Below are 17,687 nucleotides of genomic sequence, written 5' to 3' on the forward strand. Positions count from 1 at the left end.
GTTCTCCTCGATCTTCTTGGAGATCTATTCGATGTAACTCTTTTTGCAGTGTGTTTGTCGATATCCGATGAATTGTGGGTTTATGATCAAGTTTATCTATGAGAAATAATTGAATCTTCTCTGAATTCTTTTATGTGTGATTGGTTATCTTTGCAAGTCTCTTCGAATTATCAGTTTGGTTTGGCCTACTAGACTGATCTTTCTTGCAATGGGAGAAGTGCTTAGCTTTGGGTTCAATCTTGCGGTGTCCTTTCCCAGAGACAGCAGGGGCAGCAAGGCACATATTGTATTGTTGCCATCGAGGATTAAAAGATGGGGTTTATATCATATTTCTTGAGTTTATCCCTCTACATCATGTCATCTTGGTTAATGCGTTACTCTGTTCTTATGAACTTAATACCCTAGATGCAGGCAGGAGTCAGTCAATGTGTGGATTAATAGTAGTAGATGCAGAATCATTTCGATCTACTTGTTGCGGACGTGATGCCTATATACATGATCATGCCTAGATACTCTCATAATTATGCACTTTTCTATCAATTGCTTGACAATAATTTGTTCACCCACCGTAATACTTATGCTATCTTGAGAGAAGCCACTAGTGAAACCTATGGCCCCCGGGTCTATCTTTTATCATATAAGATTTCCATCTACTTTTATTTGCATCTTTTACTTTCCAATCTATATCATAAAAATACCAAAAATATCTATCTTATCTTATTATCTCTATCAGATCTCACTTTTGCAAGTTTCCGTGAAGGGATTGATAACCCCTTTATCGCGTTGGTTGTGAGGTTCTTGTTTGTTTGTGTAGGTGCGTGGGACTTTTGAGGAGCCTCCTACTGGATTGATACCTTGGTTCTCAAAAACTAAGGGAAATACTTACGCTACTTTGCTGCATCATCGTTTCCTCTTCAAGGGAAAAACCAACACATGCTCAAGAGGTAGCAGCCTGCCATGTTGGCGTCCTTGGCGTCCTAGTCATCGGACGACTGCTGGACCACCAAGTCCGAATCAATGTAGCATAGGATGCAGCGGATGCCGATCTCCTTATCAAGTCAGAGCCCAAAGATGAGCGCCTTGTACTCGGCTAAATTGTTGGAGGTGGCGAAGTGGATCTGCAGTGTGTACTTCAACTTGTCGCCTTTGGGGGAGGTGAGGACGATGTCGGCTCCTAGGACGGTGCGTATCTTTGAGCCATCAAAGTGCATCCACTAGTGTGTAGAATCCGGCACTGGCAGCAGGTACTGGGACTCGACCCAGTCGACTAAGAAGTCGGCCAGCGCTTGGGACTTGATGGCGGTGCGGGGCTCGTAGAGGATGGTTTGGGGAGCTAGCTCAATGGCCCACTTTGCCACCCAGCCCGAAGCATCTCGGTTGCCCATGATCTTGGCAAGGGGAGCGGTGCAGATGACCGTGATGGAGTGCTCTTGGAAGTACTACTTTAGCTTCTTGGCGGCAAAGTACACGCTGTAGCACATCTTCTGATAGTGGGGGTAATTCTGCTTGGAGGCAGACAAGACCTCGCTGAGGTAGTACACTGGTCTCTAGACCGGCTGCACCTTGTCGGCTTCTGGGCGCTCGACCACAATCACCGTGCTAATGACTCGGTTGGTGGCGGCGATGTAGAGGAGCATAGGTTCCTTAGCAGTCGGGGCTGCCAGGATAGGTGGCATGGACACATGCGCTTGAGCTGAAGAAAGGCTTTGTTGCCTAGTCGTTCCATCGAAGCAAGTGGTTTTCTTCATGAGCTGGTACATGGGGAGTGCCTTCTCGCCCAGCTGACTGATGAAGTGGCTGAGGGATGTCAGGCACCCGATGAACTTATGGACGTCACGCAGCTTGGTGGGTCTCTCCATCCGCTTGGTGGGTCTCTCCATCCGCTTGATGGCTTTGATCTTCACGGGGTTGCACTCGATGCCGCGTTCGGAGACAAGGAAGCCAAGGAGCTGGCCGGCTGGTACTCCGAAGACGCACTTCTCGAAGTTGAGCTTGATTTGAAAGCGGCGCAGATTTTCAAAGGTCTCCTTGAGATCCTCCATGAGGGTGTCGCGCTTCTCCGTCTTCACAACAATGTCATCCACATAGACGTGGGCATTGCGGCTGAGTTGTTTCAGGAGGCACTTTTGCATGCATCGTTGGAAGGTGGTGCCGGCATTCCTCAAGCCAAACGTCATGGTGGTGTAGCAGAAGGCGCCGAATGGTGTGATGAAGGCGGACTTCAAGCGGTCAGCCGAATCTATCTTGATCTGGTGGTAGCCGGAGTACGTGTCCAAGAAGGACAACAACTCGCAGCTGGCCATGGAGTCTATCACTTGGTCGATCCGTGGCAGAGCAAACGGATCATTGGGGCGGGCTTTGTTGAGGCTCGTGTAGTCAATACACACATGCCACTTGTTATTCTTCTTCAAGACAAGGACTGGGTTGGCAAGCCAGTCCGGGTAGAACACTTCCATGATGAAGCCGGCTGCCAGAAGCTGGGCGATTTCTTCACCAACGATCCTTCTCTTCTCTTCTGATAGGCGGCGGAGGGGTTGCTTGACCGGTTTAGCATCCGGCCTCACATGGAGTTTGTGCTCGGCAAAGTCCTTCAGAACACCCGACATGTCCTTGGGACACCATGCGAAGATGTCCCGATTCTCACAGAGGAAATCGATGAGATCGCTTTCCTATTTGCTGTCGAGGTTAGTCCCTACGACTGCAAACCTCTCCGGTGCGCTGGGTCCAAGGCGATCTTCTTGGTTTCCTTGGCCAGCTGGAAAGAGGCTCCTGCTTCCGTCTCCTTGGGATCAGTTGGCATGGCCGGCTGCTCGCTGGCCATGGCTACCATCCGATCAAGGAGACGCTTCTCTTGAGCGATGACTATGGACTCGGCCAGCCGGCTGCTGACGGCGGCGCACTCCAGCGACTTCTGGTAGTCATCGAAAACAATGATGATGCCCTTGATACCCAGCATCTTGGCCTTCAGGTAGGCGTAGTGCAGGACCATCATGAATTTGGCCAGCACAGGGCGGCCCAGGAGCGTGTGGTAGGGGTTGTCCAGGTCAACCACTTCGAACCAGATGGTCTCGCGGCGGAAGTGGTTCTTGTCGCCGAACGGGACATCAATCTTGATCTTGCCGATGAGAGAGCAGGAAAGGCCGGGAACTATGTCGTGGAAGATAGTCCGACTGGGCTGAAGCTGCTTGGCCTTGATGCCCAACCGCTCCATGGTTTGGCGGTACAGGATGTTGATGTTGTTGCCTCCATCTATCAGGACCCGAGTGAAGTGGCAAGTCCGCCTCTCCATGGAGAAGGTGGACTCTAGCACCAAAGCGTATGCACCTGACAAGGGCATCATGGCTGGGTGGTCTTCTTGGCTCCAGGTGACAGGCTTCTTGGACCACTACATGAACTGCAGGACCTTGATGTGACCGCATTCACCTCGCGGTGCTGCTGCCGCCTATGGTGCTTATCGTCGGCTTCACTGGTGAAGACAACATAGGTGGCATCCTCATCAGGGAACTCGTCTTGAAGCATGTCGGCAGCTTGGGCTGGTTGCTGAACAGCCGGAGTTACCTGGCCGGCTGGTGGAGGAGGCGGCAGGGCCTCTCCCTTGGCAATTCGGGCAAGCCAGTTGCACTTTCGGGTGGTATGGTTGGACGGTTTCGTGCCATTGTGGAACTTGCACGGGGCATCGAGGACGTGCTCAAAGGAGAAGGCAGGCTGCCAGCCACCCTTGCCGCCTCGCTGACGCTTGGGGCCGGGCTGCCCGGCTGGCTGCTGATCCTCGACTGCCGCCACTTGCCGACTGTTGGAAGCCGAATGCTGGGCCTTGCGCTTGTTGTCGTTCAACTAGCGCCGGTTGGTGCCACCTGCCGGCGTTTGGGAGCTCGGCTGGACCACCTTGCTGGACATGTCAACCCGGATCTCTGACTTCATGGAGGAGTCGGCCGTGGCGTACTTGTCAGCCACGACCAGGAGCTCGTCCAAGGTAGCCAACTCATCGCACAGAAGCTTGTGCTTGAGCAGGGTGCCCTCTCTGCACCCGGCGGTGAAGTACTCGATGGCCTATACCTCGTGGACCCCTCGCATGAGTTGCGCAACTCAGCCCAGCACGTGATGTACTCACGCGTGGACTCCGTTGGCCCCTGGACGCACATGGAGAGTTGGCGAGACTTGAGGGGCCGCTTGTACGTGCTGGTGAAGTTGCAAACGAAGGCGTCGCTGAAATCCAGCCAGCTGTTGATGCTGTTGGGCTTGAGGTTGTTCAGCCACATCCGGGCTGTTCCCTGGAGCATGAGCGGGACGTATTTCACAGCGAGGCGCTTTTTACCGTTGGCAATGCCGACTGCTGTGGAGTAGTCGATCAACCAATCCTCCGGCTTCACGGAGCCGGTGTACTTGGGAGTGTCTCTAGGGAGCCTGAACCCTTTGGGTAAGGGCTCATCATGGATGCGGGGGCCAAAGCAGGCCGGCCCGATCGTGCGCTCTTCTTCCATCGCCGGGGACCAAGCCAACTGCTCGAACCGGTGGCGTGCGTCATTCTCGCTGACTGCTTCACAAGGGCCTAGCCGGCTAGCGAGCGTCGGGTGGTCAGGTGGTGGCGGCGGAGTTGCCGCCCTCTCCCTTCGAGGAGGCGGGCGTTCCTCCGGCCGGCGTCGAGGCTCCGGGTCCTGTGTAATGCCCCAAACACACCCGCCGGTGGTCGTTACTCCTGGCGGGATCTAGAGTGGCCTCATAGATCAATACTAGTCTTTTTTGTGCACTTTGTCCTCACTTGTGCGCACCCAGAAGCAACTTCCCGGTCGGTCACCCATCCTGAAATTACTCCAAGCTGAGCATGCTTAACTTTGCAGTTCTTTCCGAATGGGCTCCCGAAAAAGAAGGAATTCCTTATTGATATGAGTAGTCTATCATCCCTAATAAGCCAGGCTATCACATACACCCCCACTCAGAGGAACCGACGTCCTTGTCGGGCCACGGGAACGTTCCCTCTTGGCACATACGTATGTGCATCCAGTCCGGTACATGTGCCATGTCGTGTGCCACGACGGGTCACAAACATCATGAACAACATGACTGCGCACCTGTCCGCAAACATCCGTGTAACCGCGAGGGTCGGCTCTGATACCAACTTGTAACACTCCGGACACACTCACTGGTGGTCGTTACTCCTGGTGGGATCTAGACTGGCCTCACAGATCAATACTAGTCTTTTCTGCGCACTTTGTCCTCACTCGTGCGCACCCGGGAGCAACTTCCCGGTTGGTCACCCATCCTGAAATTACTCCAAGCTGAGCATGCTTAACTTTGGAGTTCTTTCCGAATGGGCTCCCGAGAAGGAATTCCTTATTGATATGAGTAGTCTAACATCCCTAATAAGCCAGGCTATCACATCCTGGAGCACCTGCTGGTTGTCTGCCATCATGCGGTGCGAATGCTGGTTGTTGCTAGCAGCCGGCTTTGGGTCTCGCAGCTTCTCGCGGCGTCCGCCGCTAGGGGACCGAGAGGTCGCGCTGTTCTCGCGATGGGACAGGTGGGTGTCGACCTGTCGACCTACTCCCGTCGCACGGTTGCCCGTGTCTTACTGTGCGTTCGTAGCATTGATGATCTCCTGGAGGCGCTCCATCTGCTCGTGTAGCTCGTCCCCTCCAAGTACTTCAGCTCGTCTACGGCCGCGTGAGCGGCGCGCATGTTTTGTGCCGGGGTCTCGTAGACTGGGCGTCCGATTCCCAACATGCTGGCAATCGCAGCGCCGCGTTGCCGTATGGCACCGACCCGGCTAGGCTCAGCCGCAGCCGGCGTCCCACAGACTACGCGGTCAATCTTGCGCTGAGTGGCCTCAGCATGGCGCTTCAGCACTGCCATCTTGGAGGCGCTGTCGAAGAGCTTGGTGCGGAACTCCTCCAGCTCCTCCTGGCTGGCGCCAGCGCAAGGAAGGGTCACCAATGCGTGTATGGCCGCATCCAGCGGATCCTGGTTGGATCCGCTAGTGCCTAGACCGTCACAAATGACCATTACCCCCGCGATGATGCCGGCGTCGGGTGCGCCGACAGGGGTGTCGCTAGCGGCAGGAGGGAGTGAATCATCGACGACCTCCACGTTGCTGGGGAAGTCATCGATGGAGGCCGCGTCGGCGATGGAGAGCGTGTTGAAGAGGTCTTCAAGGCCGCTCCCGGGGAGTTGGCCTCCTCAGTAGGCGCGGCGCTGAGGCTAGCGCTGAGGGGCGTGTCGGGTTGGTTGATCGCACCAGCCGCGACATGCTCGCCGAAAAGGAACAAGTTCCCATCCAGAACGTGTCTCCGGCCGACGTCGCGGATGGCCCCAAAGTGGGTGCCAATTGTCATGGTAATATCACGGCAGGTGCCAAGGGATGGCTAATCATGGATGGGGCCAGAAGTACGTCGTCGGGTCCTGGAAGCGGGAGTGAGCACAAGGTCGGATGGACACGAGATGTACCCAGGTTCAGGGCTCTCCTAAGGGATGAAGCCCCTACACCTGCTCTGCGGGGTCTCCACATGATCACTATATCTCAAGGAATACAATGGTGCTCCTAGAGCTGTTTGCCTAGAGGAGGAAGAAGGCAAGGCTAGCTCTCTTGTCCCCTAGCTGTGGTGTGTGGAAATGGTGAGGGAACTAAGATGGGAAACCCTTGCTTGGGTGTGGCCTGGGGGGTTTGATAGGCCAACCCCCCAGGGGTACAATGGTAATCTGGCCGGGTGGTAGGTCCTGGCTGCCAGTGTCTATGGAGGCCGGGTTCTCCGCCGACTGCTGGGGCCCGCCTCTGGTGGGCCCTGCCGGCTGCCAAAGAACCGACCGATAGGTGGGGCCCGCCGCCTACGGGTCCCATTGATGGCTCTTCACGGTTGCGTCGTCCGTGCCGACGGAAGCTGTGTTGGGCGCGCCATGGCTACAGTGTTGCGTCGGGCGGGTCGGCGGCCACCTGGCTGCGCTTACTGTAGCCATGTGGTCGGGATTCGGGGGAGGCATGGCATGTTGTAGCCATGCCCCAGCTTGTCTCTTGGTCGGGCTCAGACTCCTAGGGAGGTGATGTAGGGCGGAACCCTAGGGGCCGATCTTTCACGTTTGGAGAGGATCCCTACGAAGAACACGGAGAACACGAGGAGGGGAACGAGGGAAATCATTGGGAAACACAAGAGAAACACTCAACCAACGAGAATACTGTCACACATGTGCTAGATCATCAAAACACAAAAGGATACAAGATCCAAATCCAACAATGGACGATACATAGGGTAACCGGTTCTTCTCCGTGAGGAGGTCTTGATGATGGTCTTCTCCGCAAAGGAGGTCTTGAATCCAAGATGGATCTTCTCCGAAGAGGTCGCGGTCTCTCACGAGGAGTAAATCCATATGGATGAGCGAAGCTCTATCTCACAAATGAGCTAAATCAATGCTAACCCTAAAACATAGGTAGGAGAAGAGTATATATAGTTTACAGGGCGAAAGGGTACACGGGCCTCTGCCCAAGTCGCTGCACGCAGGTAGCTAGGGCCGGAAGTTCTGGGGGAGGCCGGAAGTTCCGCGCAGCGGAGATTCCGGGCAGGTTCTGGCCTAACCAGAGAGTTGGCGCGGGTGGAGCTGGGCTGGCGTCCGGGGGCCGGAAGTTCTGGGGGCCGGAAGGTTCGGGCCGGGTTCCGGGCAGGTTCCGGGCTAACCAGAGAGTTGGCACGCCCGGGCTGGTCGAAGTCGTCGGAGGCCGGAAGCTCCGGGTCGGCCGGAAGTTCCGGGGGCCGGCCAGAAGTTCCAGGCTGTCCAGAGAGTTGACGCATGTCATTTCTTCTGCATCTCTCGGCTCCATGGCTTGAGCGTTGTACCTGATCACACATATCATCTCGGACTTAGGCAGTAGCCATGTCTCACTGGAAGAAGAGGGAAATTCAAGTAGGAGTGATGTCACCTCGGAATGAATAGCATGGGCCCTTGCTCTTGTCATGGTTCCACTTGGTGCTTGGTGAGACGATGGTAGGTCCATGGAGATGACCGTAGGATGCTCCGCATCATCTCCCCCCCCCCTTGGGAAAGATCCGACCTCGGATCGAAATCCTCATCACCATGGTACGGGGAGAGATCTTTGACGTTGAAGATGTCACTCACGTTGTACTTGTCTCGTGGGAGGTCAATCTTGTAGGCGTTGTTGTTGTAGCGTGCTTGCACCTTGAATGGTCCATCGGCTCGAGGTAGGAGTTTGGAATTGCGTTCGTTGGGGAAGCGGTCCTTGCGATGGTGTAGCCACACAAGATCTCCAATGTGGAATATCATGGGTTGCTTGTTACTTGGGACTGGGAAGACAGTGTATGTCTAGTGAAGCATCATGTATCCATTTTTTCTTTTCTTTTTGTAACTAAAATTTCATGACTGGTCTCACCATGATAACATGTGAATGTCAATGGCCATCAAACAGTAGGCTGATAATACCCCTCAGCGTTAGTAGAATTACATCTACTACAGGGGCGACGCTAGGAGTATTCTTGGGTCTTGTAATTTTGGCAAAATAGTGACAATACAATTTTCGAAAAACAGCAATGATTTTGACAAAATGAATACACATAAATACCCGGAAGCAAATTCCTAGAGCCGCCACTGATCTACTATGACCTGTTGATAGATTATTTATGCTGCAACAATCACTTGTAAATGTACCACTGTTATTGGTGTATTTACATAAGAGCGATCAGTAGTGAAGGTAAGTGGCAACAAGCAGAAACTATTGCCCCCCATATCTACACCACCTCATCATTCAACATAGTAGGATCCAAAGTAAGATTTCATCTTCAACACAGAAGGATCTAAAGTATGATTTCACCATTCAACACATAAGGATCCAAACTATTGCACACTTTTTTTTGCTGTTCTTTGTTAACTATACTTGCACACATCACAAGTTATGATACGGAGAAGAGTAAAATCAACTAGCAAGGGAGATGAAATTTGCCTACACCACGCACTCACATCAATGTATATCACCTGTTATGTTCATGATCATGTTGCTTGTAAACTTACTGATCCCTTCGACTTCAGTGAAGCCGGCAGTTTGCTTAATTCCACGAAGTTCGCCGCCTTCTCATTTGAATGGAGTGGCTACATGTATGATCAATGGGAAGGGGCATATGATAGCCCATCAGCGCGGGACTTGAAGGCTTGGAGGATGAGCGAGAACCCTGACGCGGCGGTGGCGACCTCCTCCTCCTCTAGCCACAACCGGCTCTCCAGCGCACTGCGCGCCCGGAGCATGACCACGGCGTGCGAACGGAGGCTCCCGGAACCACTAGCCGTGCAAGTCCCACATGATGTCCACCGGCGCTCCGTCCACGAACACGATCTGGTTCCCCCTGAAGTTCAGCCACGGCCGCCCGCCTGCACCGCACGCTTCCCGTCGACGCTCACCCACAACTCTTCTTCTTCCGTGCTGCCGCCGCCGCCGCCAGAGCACCCTACACTTACCTCGTGATCTGAGCCATCCTCGGTGAACCGGACGCGCCGTGCGGTGTGCATGATCATGTTGGAGGCAGATTTAATTCAGGTGGCCATGTACTGCGGGTTGATTAGGCAAAACTGTCGGGAGATAGACCCCAGGTAGCCTCATCTACACTTAACCATATTTCAAGACATCGGGCCAAAGTCGCGCCCCTCAAGCCGACAGGTCTCACGACCATCAACCAGAGCCGATTGGTGCCACCCAGCCGGACTCCAGAAGACGGCGTGCTTCAGAAGGCGGCGAGGGTACGGGCCGGCTCCTAGCACACGGCCCACCCCCTTCTGATGTGGAGCATCCTACGGTCATTCCCATGGACCTACCATCGTCTCACCAAGCACCAAGTGGACCCATGACAAGAGCAAGGGCTCGTGCTATTCAATCCGAGGTGACCCCGCTCCTACTTGAATTTCCCTCTTCTTCCAGTGAGACATGGCTACTGCCTAAGTCAGAGATGCTATGTGTGATCAGGTACAACGCTCAAGCCATGGAGCCGAGAGCTGCAGAAGAAATGACAGGCATCAACTCTCTGGACAGCCCGGAACTTCCGGCCCTCGAAACTTCCGGCCAACCCGGAGCTTCCGGCCTCCGATGACTTCGACCAACCCGGGCGTGCCAACTCTCTGGTTAGCCCAGAACCTGCCCGGAACCCGGCCCGGACCTTCCGGCCCCCGGAACTTCCGGTCAGCCCAGAACTTCCGGCCCCCGGACGCCAGCCCAGCTCCACCCGCGCCAACTCTCTGGTTAGGCCGGAACCTCCAGCGCCCGGAACTTCCGGCCTCCCCCGGAACTTCCGGCCCTGCCTGCACGCAGCGACCTGGGCCGAGGCTCGTGTACCCTTTCGCCCTGTAAACTATATATACTCTTCTCCTACCTACGTTTTAGGGTTAGCGTTGATTTAGCTCATTTGTGAGATAGAGCTTCGCTCATCCATACGGATCTACTCCTCGTGAGAGACCACGGCCTCTTCGGAGAAGATCCATCTTGGATTCAAGACCACCTTTGTAGAGAAGACCATCATCAAGACCTCCTCACGAAGAAGAACCGGTCACCCTATGTATCATCCCTTGTTGGATTTGGATCTTGTATCCTTTTGTGTTTCGATGATCTAGCACATGTGTGACCGTATTCTCGTTGGTTGAGTGTTTCTCTTGTGTTTCCCCATGATTTCCCTCGTTCCCCTCCTTGTGTTCTTCGTGTTCTTCGTAGGGATCCTCTCCAAACGTGAAAGATCGGCCCCTAGGGTTCCGCCCTACATCATCTTGGTATCATGAGCCACGTTGATCACGTTTTTGGAGCCCCTACCCCGTGTTTTCTAGCTTGATTTTGTTGATTTTGTTCCTAATTCGAAAATCCCCAACAAAATAGCCCTCCCAATTTTTTTGTGATTTGTTGCTGTGATGAAATTTTGTTGGATTTGATCCGTGAATTTCGTGTGTGGCTCGTAGATCTAGCTTCCCCACCTTCTCCCCCCCCCCCCCCAATTTTTTCCTTTCCCTTTCGGATTTGGGATTTTTCCCCGAGTTTTTCCGCCAAAATCCACGATCCCCAATTCTCTGTTCTTGGTAGATTTGCGACCACCGGAACTTCCGGCCCTGCCCGGAACTTCTGGCCCCCGGACCTTCCGGCCTTCCCCGGAACTTCCGGACCCCGGACCTTCCGTCTTGCCCGGAACTTCCGGCCTGGACAGAAAGTTTGCGCATCTTCGTCAATGACTTCTGCTACTTCGACAACTCCGGCCACGGTGCAGCGGCATCTTCGCCAACGTACTGAAGACCGTGCACTACGTCATCGACTACAATCTCATCCTTTTGGTACTTTCAACCGTAAGCAAGGACGGTAATCTCGACGACACCTTTGTCCAACCCTTGCCATTACATTGATAACCTCATAGCCCATCTTTGCGTTGCTTACCCATTGAGACTAGCCATTGAGTATTGCCGGCAACGTGACTTGTGCGCATTAGTGATCATACTCCATACCATACATACCATATCATAGTGGTACATATCTTGGCATCATCTTTTGTGTCACAAAGTTATCATTGCATACACAATTGCTATCTTGGTTCGTGAAGTTTTGCATGAGAAAATAGCTCAAAAGTGAAAGAGCCAACCAAGCTTTTAAGCAAAGAGGAAAGATAAGCGAAGAGCTTATAAGCAAGAACCATAGCATCATACTACATTAGGATTGTCATATCCGATCATCTTGGATCATATCACCGAAATACCATACATATAGAATACTTGGGATAGAGGTCGTTGCATTTTTGCATAGTAGGTTGTGCACAAGTTACATATCTGCCTATTGTGCAATCGTGCTAGCGTCTCTCTAGTATTGTGCAACAAGAGCATTTTTGTGGACTCCACATTTTGGCTCATTTTTGGTTTGCACAATCCCATCTATCTATTTGCGTGTGTGTTTCCGTGTACCACTACATGCTTGGTCTACTTGTTGCATTTGCAAATTTGTGAATCTTTTCCAACATTATTGAAGCTCACTTATAATTGCATCAAATTTTGTGCCACCATCCTAACCAAGCTCCACCATAAGCTTTTACTTGTGTAGGTGTGAGAATCGACAAGAATTGGTACCAATTGTGCTATTTCATTGTCCGCATTTGAGTGATCATTGATCTATCTTCAACATCGGTCAAGGTACATTTGGTATAAGTTCTTCTCCTTTTACCACTTACATTTTGCTTGGAATGATGGATAGGTCGAGTTCTTCTACCAACCCACCCCTCATCGAGCAAGACGACGGCATGTCCTCATTTGTCACCAAGAGCCACCTCTTTGGTGCTGAATGAGCGTTGCATCAAGAGCAACAAGCAATGAGCGACCGCATCGACAATCTCGCCACCGACTTGCGACTCTCCGAGCAATGTACAAGAGACTACTTCGACAACAAGCTCGATGCTCACAAGAAAGAGAATGATGCAAGGATGGACGAGATCCGTGCCTTGTTGGTGAACCACCATCCTTCAACTTCTTCATACTCAAGACGGAGTCACTCAAGTCGACACTCCGACGACTCCCTTTCCGGCACAAGTACACCAACATCGAACACTCTTCGCCGAGCCGCGTGTCAAGACCGTCATGCATCTCGCAATCCTCTACACGACAAGCATTAACAAGAGCAAGTCGACGAGCAAGTACTTCGTACTCAACCACACAAGTTGCTTTTGCACAAGCTCAAGAATGACAACGTCAACATCGCCAAGAGGAAGAACGAGCGTGTCTACATCAAGAGGAACAAGACACCGAGGCTCAACGTCTTCAACAACAACAACGTGAAGCACAAGCTCTTGAGGCGCAACGTGCCCTTCATGATTCGAGTCGAGCCATTGCCAACCGCAACCGAGATCGGCGCAATCAAGAGGAAGCACTTCGAGAAGAAATCCAAGAGCGGAACTACCAACCGCGAGTGTAACGTCAAGTTCCTCAAGCTCCTCCACAAGCTCGACAAGTTCCTCCTCAACCTCAAGTTCAACAAGAGCAAGAGGATAATGGAATTCCTCCATGCCAAGAGCAACATGAGGTTGATTATCCTCCACGTCAAGGGCGTCATCATCACCCTCGACAACAACACAATGAAGAGCAACACTATGGCAAGCTCAAGTTCACCATGCCCAAGTTCAATGGAAGCAATGACCACGAAGAGTACCTATCATGGGCATTGAAGGTCGACAAAATCTTTCGTTTGCACAACTATGAGGAAGAGAAGAAGATCGCTATGGCATCGAGTTCCAAGACTATGTACTCATATGGTGGGAACAGGTCCTTGAGCGCTGAGAAGCAAGAGGTGAACCACCAATAACCACTTGGGCTCAAATGAAGGATATCATGCGAGCATGTTTTGTGCCCACCTACTACAACCGCGATCTCTTCAAGAAGCTCCAACTACTCAAGCAAGGAACAAAGAGTGTTGAAGAATACTACAAGGAAATGGAGATAGCTATGATTCGAGCCAATGTCACGGAAGATGATGAGCAAACTATGGCACGCTTCTTGAATGGCCTCAATCATCCCATCAAGAAGATTGCCGACTTACAACCCTACTCCAACCTCATTGAGCTCGTGCATCAAGCTACCAAGGCTGAACGTCAAGTGCAAGATGACTTCAAGTACGCCAAGTACTCATCCAAGACCTACGGTTTCTCCAACATCCACGCTTCAATGACTCCAACTTCTACCTCAACCAAGCCATCTACAAGCAACAACGACAAGTCAAGTTACAAGAAAACTTCGACAAGCTCAAGTCGTCCTCCTCCTACTACAAGCAACTTCAAGCCACGCGCTTCATCATCTACTCCAACATATGAGACCGTCAAGACAAGCTCCATCAAGTGTTTCACTTGCGGTGGACGAGGCCACAAATCCTATGAGTGCACCAACAAGTGCACCATGATCCTCAACGATGATGGAACCTATGACTCCATGAGTGAAGAGGAAATGGAAGCCCTTGAGCAAGTGACCATACACCGGCGCGTGAACAAGGATGAAGATGATCAAGTCTTTTGTGATGAAGATTCGAGCCCCGCTCTCGTTGTCTCCAAAGTCTTGACCTTCAACATCAACAAGACGAAGACCAAAGATGCCACATCTTCCACACTAAGGCCGGAATCAGTGGAAGGTCCGTCAAGGTCATCATCGATGGAGGTAGTTGTCACAACTTGGCAAGTGAAGAACTATGCTCCAAGCTTCAATTGGTCAAGAGGAAGCACCCACACCCCTACAAGGTCCAATGGCTAAGCGATTACGGCACTATACGAGTTGAGCACACGGTCCAAGTTTCCTTCAAAATTGGAGCATATGAGGACACTTTGGAGTGTGATGTCATCCCGATGTCCGTTTGCCACCTCCTTCTTGGTCGACCATGGCAATTTGACCGTGGCATCATCCACAATGGGTGTACCAATCACTATAGCTTCAAGATGAAAGGGAAAGAGTATGTGCTACGACCTATGTCTCCTAGTCAAGTGATAGCCAACAAGCAGGCCACCCATCATGGAGAAAAAAGTGAGAGAGTGACCCACTCAAAAGAAAGTGATAGCCATAAGCCAAACTTGAGCGCCTCTTCGCCTAGAGAGAAAAACCTAGTCCTATTTACCACCAAAAGTGAGATCACAGAAGTGTGTGAGAACCCATCTAGTGTTATGCACTTTGTCCTAGTGTGCAAGGATGGGGAACCAAAACCTAACAACTCTCATGATCTACCTTTAGTGTTCAAGTCTCTTTTATAGGAATTCCAAGATGTTTTCCTTGATGAGCTACCTCTAGGACTACCTCCACTACGAGGCATTGAGCACCGAATCGACCTCATCCCCGTAGCACCTCTACCTAACAAAGCTCCCGGTACTTTCATGGGTCTTATGCATTTTGTGCTTCGTCCTTACATTGGAGTGTTTGTTGTGGTTTACTTTGATGACATTCTTGTTTTGAGCAAATCCATGAAAGAGCATCTAAATCATGTTAGGGCTGTTTTGCAAACCCTTCGCAGGGAACGTCTTTATGCCAACATGAAAAAGTGCACATTTGGTGTTGACAAGCTTGTTTTCTTGGGTTTCGTTGTTTCTTCCAAGGGTGTCCATGTTGATGAATCTAAAATCGAAGCAATTAAAACTTGGCCCCAACCCACCAATTTGCAACAAGTGCGTAGCTTTCTTGGCCTTGCGGGTTTTTATCGTCGCTTTGTGAAAGACTTTAGCACCATCGCCGCACCTTTGCATGCTTTGAGTAAGAAAAATGCTCCTTTTGTTTGGGGACCTTTGCAATCTACCGCTTTTGATGAGCTCAAATCTTTGCTTACTCATGCTCCGATTCTCGATTTGCCCAACTTTGACAAAAATTTTGAGGTTCATTGTGATGCAAGTGGTACCAGAATTGGCGGCGTTTTGATGCAAGAAAAACGAGCCATTGCTTACTTTAGTGAAAAACTATCTGGTGCTCAATTTAACTATCCCATCTATGACAAAGAATTGTATGCTTTAGTGCGTGTGCTACATGTTTGGGAACATTATCTTAGACGTCATGAGTTTGTCATATATACCGATCATGAAACGCTTAAGTACTTAAAAGGCCAAACTAAGTTGAACAAGCGTCATGCCAAATGGAGTGAGTTTATTGAATCTTTCCCCTATGTGATCAAGTACATTAAGGGTAAGGAAAATGTAGTTGCGGATGCCATCTCCCGCATTTGCATGCTTGTCACTAAACTTGAGTTGAATGTTGTTGGTTTTGAGCACATCAAAGACTTGTATGCAAATGATCCTTCTTTTGCTACTCCTTATGCTAAGTGTTTGACGCATACATCTTGGGAACAATAATACATCAAGAATGATTATCTTATGAGAGCTAACAAACTTTGCATTCCCGAGTCTTCTTTTCGTTTGCTCCTTTTGCAAGAGGCTCATGGAGGCGGACTCATGGGACACTTTGAACGCGACAAGACATTCATCACGCTCTCCAAGAACTACTTTTGGCCCAAGATGTTTCGCGACGTCTCACGCTTCACCAACCGATGCTCTACATGTCGCAAAGCTAAGTCTAAAGCTCAATCCCATGGTCTTTACATGCCTCTTTCTATTCCTTATCAACCTTGGGAAGACATTAGCATGGATTTTGTACTTGGTTTGCCTAGAACTCAAAATGGGAAGGATTTCGTGTTTGTTGTGGTGGACCGATTTTCTAAGATGGCACATTTCATTCCTTGCAACAAGATAGACGATGCTTCACATATTGCCAATCTCTTTTGTAGGGAAATCTTGTGACTCCATGGAGTACCAAAGACAATCGTCTCCGACCGAGACGTCAAGTTCTTGAGTTACTTTTGGAAGACGCTATGCACCAAGCTCGGAATCAAGCTCTTGTTCTTTTCGGCATACCATCCTCAAACCGACGGCCAAACGGAGGTGACGAACCGTACACTCTCCACTCTACTTCGCGTGTTGATCAAGATGAACATCAAGGAGTGGGAGGTGTGTCTACCCATTGCCGAGTACGCCTACAACCGTGCAAGACATTCGACTACCGGCAAGTCTCCCTTCAAGGTCGTCTACGACTTCAACCCATTGTCCCCATTGGACATCCTACCTCTTCCTCTCCAAGAGCGCACCTACCTTGACGCGAGTGCACGAGAAAGCTACCTCAAGAAGATGCATGAAGATACAAGGCACGCCATCGAGCGCCAAGTACAATGACTCGTGACCAAGCTCAACATCGAGATCCAAACATTTGATGTTCGGGAAGAAACTGTGCATGCCTGCCTGAGTACTCGAGTGTGATAAACAGTCAACTGCTTGAGTGTGATCAACAAATAATATGGTGCTTTAAGAAAAAACCTGAATGAATTCTCATATTTACATCAACTCTCTGTAAAACTAACATATAACAGCCATCCTTGCACACATGAAATATTTTCTGATTCTACACGTCTGCTAAGACTGCAGGAAAAGGAACTTCACGCAGCTTCTAGCTAGGCCTTGCATCATAGCAGCAAGCCAACACCGCGAGGACTCTCTATGTTCGATTTCACTGTCTTGCAAGTAAAATATCTGACACTCTTGTGTTGTAAGCTGTACATTGCCTAGGCTGTGGATAATGTTTCTCTCTTTGCATCATTGAGGTAAGAGGAGACCGTCCAAGAAAAAAGATCACCACCGTAGAGACCAAATGCTAAAGAACGGGGGCATCATCCATAGCGGGGAATTGGAGACAGATTTAATTCAGGTGACCATGTACCACGTGTTGATTAGGCAAAACGGCAATGTGTTTTTTGCAGAAGTGCGGGCGATGGCTGCTCCGGCCAGCTAGCTGCCACTTGTCGCGTTGTGATAGGTCGGGGACTAAATCATCACATCCAGTGCAAGTGGATATGATGAAGTTGCATTTTGCAAATTTGGAACTAAATCATCACTTCCATGCAGGTTGGGGTACCTGGGTGCTTTTACCTCTATGTATATATAGGACCAATGTGCCAACGCGCACACTCTTGGAGTTGATCAGGGTCGAAGCCAGTTCGGGCTGCGAGCCTGCGAGGCCATAGAGACCATCGCATGCTACCTGCGTGACGATCGTCATTCATTGCGAACAGACTGGTGGTGATGGTCTACTGCCACCCCGCCTCCTCTCCGCCAAACGTATAACTTTCTCATTTACGCACGATTTCCACTATTTTTCTTTAGGACCGTAACCTCTCATCTATGCAC

This window comes from Triticum aestivum, chromosome 7B (genome assembly GCF_018294505.1).
Source record: "Triticum aestivum cultivar Chinese Spring chromosome 7B, IWGSC CS RefSeq v2.1, whole genome shotgun sequence".
NCBI lineage: Eukaryota > Viridiplantae > Streptophyta > Magnoliopsida > Poales > Poaceae > Triticum > Triticum aestivum.